Source organism: Nannospalax galili, unplaced genomic scaffold (genome assembly GCF_000622305.1).
Source record: "Nannospalax galili isolate Female #2095 unplaced genomic scaffold, S.galili_v1.0 scaffold382, whole genome shotgun sequence".
Lineage (NCBI taxonomy): Eukaryota > Metazoa > Chordata > Mammalia > Rodentia > Spalacidae > Nannospalax > Nannospalax galili.
Window position 1 is genome coordinate 1,933,988 of NW_008348685.1, and position 8,690 is coordinate 1,942,677.

General features: G+C 42.9%; 1 pseudogene; it reads right to left on the reverse strand.

Annotated features, from left to right (window-relative positions):
* Window positions 1-3,692: 3,692 nt before the first annotated feature.
* Window positions 3,693-4,482, reverse strand: LOC115072481 (annotated as a pseudogene).
* Between the last annotated feature and the right edge of the window lie 4,208 nt (window positions 4,483-8,690).

The following is an 8,690-nucleotide window of genomic DNA, read 5'->3' on the forward strand; positions in this document are numbered from 1 at the left end:
CCCCAACAACAGTATCACACAACACCTGACTTAATAAATAAAGTGGAGAGAAATCAAGGAAGATATCCAATGTCAATCTCTGGTATACACACATAAACATGCACACACATGTAAACAGGAATACATACACACATGCACACACACATGCACAGACATGCCAAGAAAAGGTGATGCACTAGGTTAACTGAACTAGTAGCAGGGTTTTAGTATGACGCCAAACTTCCTTGCTATTACTCATTTTTCAAACCTCAGAACTGGCTTCTTTATCAGATGTTTTCTTGGAATGGCCAAAAACTTCCACTTTCACACAGAAAGAATCTGTCTGTTGAATAACTTGAAAGTCTCAAATTTGGTCTTCTTTTGTCTAGTGTACCCTAGATTAGGTGCCAATAATTGTGACCAAAGGTGTAGGATATGCTGAATGGTTTACACCCATCAGTCTCCCACCCAAGCCTCTTGGTACACCTTCTCATGTGGACTAGAAAGAATTGTCAAAGTAAACAACAAATAAACACCCCCTTCAGGCAGTGGCCAGGTTCCTATTTGGTATCAAGTTCCACAGCTGTAATCAAGCTGCCCTTTCTTCAAAGAGCTTTGTAACTTTACCCCCTGTGAAAATGCATTTCAGTATCCTTGTGAACCTGACAGACTTATAATGAGGAAAGATTATCATTTTAAAAGTGGAACCTATAAAAGAGTGTCACATAATCAACTTGGATGAAAACTATTTTATTAAAAGTTGGTGGGAGAAAATCTATATTAAATATTCAAAATACTTATCTCTCATTTAGCCTTTAAAATTCTCCATGACCAAGCCCTTCTATGTCTTTCCAGCCTTATATCTTAACACTCCAAGATCCCTTATACACTTTACACAGTCAATATCTGTTCCAGATCTCTCAAGGATTTCCCCACAGCATCATGATCTTCACAGGTCCATGCTTTTGAACTCACTGTTTCTACTGTTTTATTTCACCTCTGTATTAGTCACTTTTCTGTTGCTGTGATAGAAACATTGACCCAAGAAATTTATAGAAGGAATAGTTTATTTGAGCTCACAGTTCCAGGGGAATTATAATCCATCATGGCAGGGAGGCATGGTGGCTGGAGGTGGCTGGAACAGGAGCAGCAGAAGCTAAGCTCTCACATCATCATGCAGGCACAGGAAACAAGAGAGCAACTGGAAATCCAGCAAGGCTTAAGAACTCTCTAAGCCCACCCCCAGTGACGTGCTTCCTCCAGGATAGCCATACCTTCTAAAACCTCCCAAAACAGCGCCACCATCTGGGGACAAAATGTCCAAATACTTGGAGCCTATGGGGGACATTTTCATTCAAACTACCACAACCTCTATTATTGACTTACGATTTTCTTTTTCTAATATTTTTAATTCTGCCCCATGATTTAGTTTATCTTTCTTCAAATTATATTATATTACTGCATAAACAGTATGAGAAACTTACAATAGTCTTTCTCACGCCTCCCCATCTTTTGAGATGTTGTTGATATATCTCTTACCTTTATGTAGTTATAGCCCAAAATATACTATTAGTTTTGCTTTAGACTGCCAATTACTTTCTAGATTAAAAAAAACATCTATATTGATTTGCCTTTGTTTTTTACCATTTTCAGAACTCTTTGCCCAAACGTTTATGTAGTGTATCATTTGTGTCTGAAAAGTTTACCATGAAGATTTCTTGCACCATAGTCTTCTAAAAATGTGTTCTCTCATCTTTTGGGAAAAAAATCTGGAGAATTATTTTACTTTCAGTTTTGAAAGATAATTTCACAGAATAGAAAATTCTGCGTGGCCACTTGTGAAAGTTGGTGTTAATTGTCAATGTGACAAAATGTAGAATCACCTAGCAGATAAGTCTTTGAGCACACTTTGTGAAGGATTTTCTAGATTAAAGTTAGCCTCTGAGAATGTCTGTGAGGGATTATCTTGATTACATAATTTACGTGAGAGGATTCATCTTGACTGTGGGCAGCTCCATTACTTAGGTGGAAATCCCAGGCTGTTTGAAATGGAGAAAGTGAGTTGTATTCGTTGCTCTCTGCTTCCTGATTGAGGGTTCAATGTGCCCAGCTGCTTCAAGCTCCTGCACCTTGGCTCCCCCACCAAGATGGATTACACCCTTGCACTATGCATCCTCCCTCCCTTAAATTACTTCTGTCAGGACATTTGTATCATAGAAAAGGAAAAGAAACTTAGATGTCGACATCATGGTTGGTGTTTCTGTTTGTTTACTGTTCTTCCTACTTAGAGACGTCCCTCTATTACCTGCTTATCTGCAAATCTTTTGGAAAAGGTCAGCTGTAGTTCTTGCTTTTGCATTAGGGTATGTTTTATGTCTTTTTTCTCCAGTACTTCAATATTTTCCTGTTATTGGTTTTGAGACATTTAAATTGATTCAGGTGTGTTTAGGTTGCTTTTGCTCCTGGGTTTTTCCTAGGCTTTGTTTTTTGTTTGTCCTGCTCTGTTTTGATCATTATTGAGGCCTCCTGAGCTTCCTGAACCTGTGCTTTGCAATCTTGCGTTACTTTTGGAATGTGATCAGCCATTATTACTCTGCTTTACTGTCCCTGAGATTCCCATTGCGCAAACGCCACACCGTGTGCCGCTGCTCTCAGACACTATAGCTTTTGTCTTCACGGCCCTTCAGTAAGCCAATTCCTGTTGGCCTGTCTTCCAGTTCACCAAATCCTTCTTCAGCAATGTTAAGTTTGCTCATGAGACTTCAGAAGAACTCTTCATCTCTGATATATTTGTTGTTATTTCTAGCATTTTCTTTTGACTTTATCTTGGGCTTTCCACATTCATGAAAATCTCCCATATGTTGATAAATGTTAGCTATCATGTCCACTAGATCCTTTAATATTTTTCTGTTTTTGTTTTATTTTGTTTTTTAAGAGGTCTCTAGTTCAAGCTGGCCTTGAACACTCTGAGTAACTGAGGTTGATCTTGAACTTCTGATGCTCCTGCTTCTACACCCCAAGTGCTGGGATTACATACATGCACCATCACCAGTTTATACAGTGCTAAGGATTGAACCCGGAGCTCTGTGCATGCTAGGTAAGCACTCTAGCTACTGAGCTACATCTCCAGCCCAATCTTTTAACATATTAACTATAATTACTTTACAGTCCCTGACTTTGGCAACTTTAAAGTTTCTATCCAGGATGGTACCTGCCTGTAATTCCAGCACTGAGAAGACTGAGCCAGGAGGATGGTGAGTTTGAGGACTGGTCGGGTACCAATAGTAAGATCCTGCCTCAAGTTAAAAAATTAAGTCCCTGACTAATATCTTGATTTTCTGTGTCTGGTGGTATTGATTGGTTCGTCTCTGGCTGGTGGGGTTTTGTTTTGTCTGGGGCTTTCCATTTGTTGAAGCAGGGTCTTCTATAGCTTGGGCTGGCCTTGAACTCACTGTATAGCTGAGGTGAGTCTGAATTCCTGATCCTCTTGTCTCTTCCCCCAAAGTTCTGGAATTATAGGCATACACTACCATACCTGGCTTGGTAGTGGGTTTTTAAACTACATTTTCATATGTCTCCTTGTTTTTATATTCTGACTTTTAAAATTAGGTCAGACAAATGAAGTAGCAGCAAGAGATTTAGCCCACAGTAGCTTCGACTGGTCCTCAGGCAGGAAGAAAGGGCAACAGGAGGCGCATCTCAATCTCAGCCTCTCAGAATCTCAGCCAGGCCCTAAAGTGCATCTGTTTGCTGGCATTGCCCTTCATTCCCATCCTCAGCATCCTAATGATTTCATTCTGTGAACACAGTGCATGTCCTACTCCTGCCTGGGAGCTGCTCCTGTGTTGCCAGTCCACCTCAGAGATGGGTACTGCTGGAGTACCCTGCTCACAGCCTTCTGGTTTCTAGCAACTGCCACAGCCCTCGACAAGCCAAATCGCGGCTTGTAGCATCTCAGCAAGGAATGATGAGCAGCTCTGGCAACCGAAGTTAGACTCTGCTCCGTGGTTTCCTCATTACATTCCAATTTCTTATCGGACAACTCATCCTCATCAGGACCCACCCCTTCCTGTGATCTGAGTAGCTGTTCCTAAAACACAGGCATCTGGGATTCCAAAACGGCATCACCATCTGTGAAGAGCTTCAAGTGGTGCTTGTTCATGTGTGCCCGTGCAGTTTCTGTAAGCAGAATCATTTCCTTCTCTCCTCGCATCACCAGAAAATCTTGCCAGCAACAACTTCCTCTCCTAAATATTTAATCAGCCCTTTCGGGTCTGAAATATATTCTGTACCAGGAATAAAGAAGCTCTGGATTGTAGTCCTATGAATCGCGTTCTTCATGGGGGAGCTCGAATGTGGGGCAAAACAAGTGACTGTGGTTGGGTCGGCAGCTAGGGGTGGGCTCTCCCCATCCTCTTCTCTTCTGCATCTCCAGGTGGCCCCCAGCTTCGGTATCTTCATAATCCAGTTCTTTGTCAGAACCGGTATCTTCTCACTCTTCATCTAGGTCCTCCTCCTCCTCACTGTCCTCCCTGTGGTGCTTAGACAACCTCTTCACCTGCTGTTCAAACCCCTGGAACTGAGCTGGCTGTCTGCCTCTGCTCAGGAGTTAATCTCCCATCCTCGGCACTCCTGAACTCCCCTGGGGGTGCTGAGGGTGCTTTCTCAGGAGACCTGGAAGAGTGAGTGTTGATGGGCTGCTGGATGGCCATATACGTGGCATCTTGTCCATGCTGTCCATGCCCAGTCTCCTCCAAGTTCTTCCCATTTATCATCTCCATTTAGGGACTTGCGACCTGCATTTTCTTCTCCAGCTCTGCATGCCCCTGGAACTTGATGGGGCTTATTCTAGACACTGAAGTGGTAAGCATCTCACTGCAGACTGTGCAGTCGGTGACAGTGCCCTTACTCTTCTCCACCCACCAAGGCCTGTTGCACCTGTACTCGCTCCTGGGAGCTGTGGTCTATACGGCCACCTTGCACCGCAGATTGTACCCACGTCAGTGGATCTTGTAGTAGCCTGCTGCTTTTACATGTCACAGAATGTCACCCAGCAACTGATGTTGGTGTACGTCACCACCATGGCCAGGCAGGAAATAAGAAACAACAATGCCTCACCGACCTTATCGCAAGCCAGATACAGTGTGTATGGTAGTGAAACTCGGGGTATTTCTGCCTCGAAATGGACACACATCTTCTTTGATCAGGATATTGGTGTCAGGTTGAAGCAGCCTGGCAAACAGAGTGTGTGGTCTTCCTTTGGCACAATTAGCCCTTCCCTATCCTCTGAGAATCTAGGTGTTGCCCTTCCTGCAGTCTGAGCACCTGTCTCTATAGAAAACGTGATTCTAGGAAGGAAGGTGTGTCTTGTACCTTCCTCACAGCAACCAATCTTTCCTCACACACACCGGTGAGGATGGCTTTCACTAGTCCCTGCTCTACCAGAGCAAAGGTATTTTGTGGTTGTGATCTCTTGAAAGGAACCTCGGAACAGGTACAAAGTCCTCTGGTTCCTGAGGACTCCTGAGGCTCTCTTCGGGCTAGCCCATATCCAACCTAAAGAAAGTCATTAAGGTGCTAGTTGATTTCTTCTTACCCATTTATACAGCAGTGTGCGTGTGCACACGCACACACACACACGCACACACACGCATACACATACAAAGAACCATCACAGAGGGGAGAGCCCACATGCCCAGTTTCTCCTTAGAGGGATCACCTCCTTCTCACCACGTAGGCAATTTGCTTTTTCTGTGACCTTGGCTTTCTAATGGGTTTCAAAATCATTTGTAACTTAGCTATTTGTTTTCTCATTGTTAGAATAAGATCAATGTTCTTTCTAGCTTCCTGTATCCTTCAAAGAAGCAAAAACCCCTTGTCTTGGTCTACTTAGGAAGCTGTAGCAAATACCATAAATTAGGTGGCTTACGAATGCCAGGAATGTATTTCTCACTGTTATGAAGACTGTAAAGCCCTAGATCAAAACACTGGCAGATTCCTTGTCTGGTGAGGGCCTGCCTCCTGAGTCATTGACAGAATGTTCTAACTGTGGCCTGGCATGGTGGAAGGGGCAAGCAGTTTCTTTTAGGCCTTCTTTCAAAAGGCTCTAATCTTGTTTATAAGATTCCTTCCTATGACCTGCTCTCCTCCCAAAGTCCTTATCTGCTAATACCATCATCTACTGGGAAGGGCACACATTCTGAACACTCGTCTATCCTTTTATAGGCTATTAATGATAAGAGCCAGTATTTATTGCACAGCTATTATGTGCCTGGCATGGTGCTTGCTATGAAATTCACACAGATCAGCTCATTGAATCCTCATGATTTGCATCTACCTTCTGGGTTAGAAAAACACAACACAGGGCAATTAAGTTACTTGCCCAAGGTCCCACAATTGCTAAGTACAAGGTACTAAACGCATGCACAGACAGTCTGGCTCAAGAAGTGTAATATGATTCCACCCCACTGCCTGTCCTCCTTGAGGAAATGGACAAATCTTCACTCTTTTTAAGATTTATTTTATCTTTAAAAGATATTTATTTTATTTTAGCACACATACATGCAAGTGTTCATGGAAGCCAGAGAGGGTGTTGGATCCCCTGGAGTGGGAGTCACAGGCAGGTATGAACCACCTGATGTGAGTGTCGGGAACTGAACTAAGGCCCTCTGGAAGAGTAGCAAGCACTCTTAATCATTGAGCCATCTCTCCAGCCCTAAATATTCACTCCTCTGTGTATGTACCCTTCCACAGTCTGTCACATGACCTCACTGAAAGGAGGCTTCCAGTGAATGTTCATAGAAGGAAGGACTCAATTGCCTCCTCTCATCCTTGAAAGCTAAAGTAGTTCTGAAGGAGATGATCTGGGCTGGGCTCATCTGCTCCAGTTCCTTCCACCTTCCAGTCTCACACACAGGAAGTGAATGACCTAATCATGATGAGGAAACTTCTCAGTATCCTCAACAGTCTCTTCCCTAAGCTGTACAAATCAATCCATGGCAAGAAAGCAAGAATACACAACTTCCCTGCTATGGGATGCTTGTTTGATGAGGAAGCGATATGGTCTGGATTTTCCTAAACTTCAGTCACTAGGACTGAAAGTTCAGATCTATCAAGGTATGGTTTCACACCGTGAGTCTTTGCCCACCTCTTGCTGTGATTAAGCAGTAAAAGCTTAAAGGGCAAAATCTGTAGAATGTGCTCTCTGTATCCCACACAGTACCTAACACAAAGCTCTACAAATACTTGTTGAATAAGGCAATGGAAAAAAAGTTAGCATCAGCTGCTCTAGTGTTGCCATCCAAATAAACCATCTCAGAGTAGCGTTCTTCCTCTGAAGGCTGGAAATTTTTAGGATAGGCATAATTCGAAGGTTTGGCACCAAAATTCAGCTTCATCCAAGATGGATGAACATCAGTTTTAAACCTTCCAACTTGGTATGCTGCTCCTGATTCTTCAGTCTGAAAGGTTGCTGGAATTAGGAATTATAAAATCCAGGTTCCTGTCTGTATTTTGCCATCGATTAGCCACCAGATATTAATACATAGAGGTAATGATACCATAGATACTGTTTGGTTTGCTGTGAAAATTAAATGAGTTGATAAGTACAAAGGAATCTCAGTTACTACAAAGTACTATAGCTGCCTATATTCCTAGTATAGGCATTCCCACTTGGCCTACTACATCTAAATGCTATACTTGGAACTGGAGAGATAGATTAGCTGATAAGAGCTCTTACCGCTCTTATATAGGACCTGAGTTTGATTCTAAGCACCCACATCAAGTAGCTCACGATCACCTGCAACTCCAGCTCCGGGGGATCCAATGCCTCTGGTCTCTAGGGGCACCAGCACTCACATGCACATACCCACACACAGACCTACACACATACACATGATTAAAAATAGTAAATCTTTTTTTAAGAAAAATGAGAGCAGTGCTGGAGAGATGACTCAGTGGTTAACAGGGCATACTGCTCTTACAGAGGACCTAAATCACAACTGCCTCTTACTCCTGTTCTAGGATCCATTGGCTTCTTCTGACCTCCATGGGCACTGCACTCACGGGCACAAACCTATACTCAGAAACATTTATTCATATACACTAATTTAAAACTGTTTAATGCTGGGGTTGGGGATTTGGCTCAGTGGTAGAGCACTTGCCTAGCAAGCACAAGGCCCTGGGTTCGGTCCTCAGCTCCGAAAAAGAAAAAATGTTTAATGCTATTCCTAACGATTGGAATAATAAAAATAAAAACTAATTCATATTGAAGGATTACGGACTCTAGGCTACAATCTAACTTGGAAACTCACAAAATTCCTATGTTTTAGGTACTGTCACTAGCACTATTATATAAGGAAACCTGGATGCTTGGCAAACCTGAAAGATTTGGCTAAGCTTACAGAATTAGTAAATTGTAGGACTTGGATTAAAACCCAGGCAGCCCTCCTGTTGAGCACTGATGTTTCCTAATGGCAAGGCAAAGATTTTCTTTAAATCCAGTTTCTGGGGCTGGAGAGATGGCTCAGTGGTTGTCTGTTCTTGCAGAGGACTCAGATCTGGTTCCCAGTACCCATGTGCCAGCTAACAACCATCCCTAAGTCCAGTTCCATGAGATCTGACACCCACTTCTGACCTCTGCAGTCATTATACAACATGGGTACACTTACATACATGCAGGCAATATACTCATACACATAAAATAAAAATAA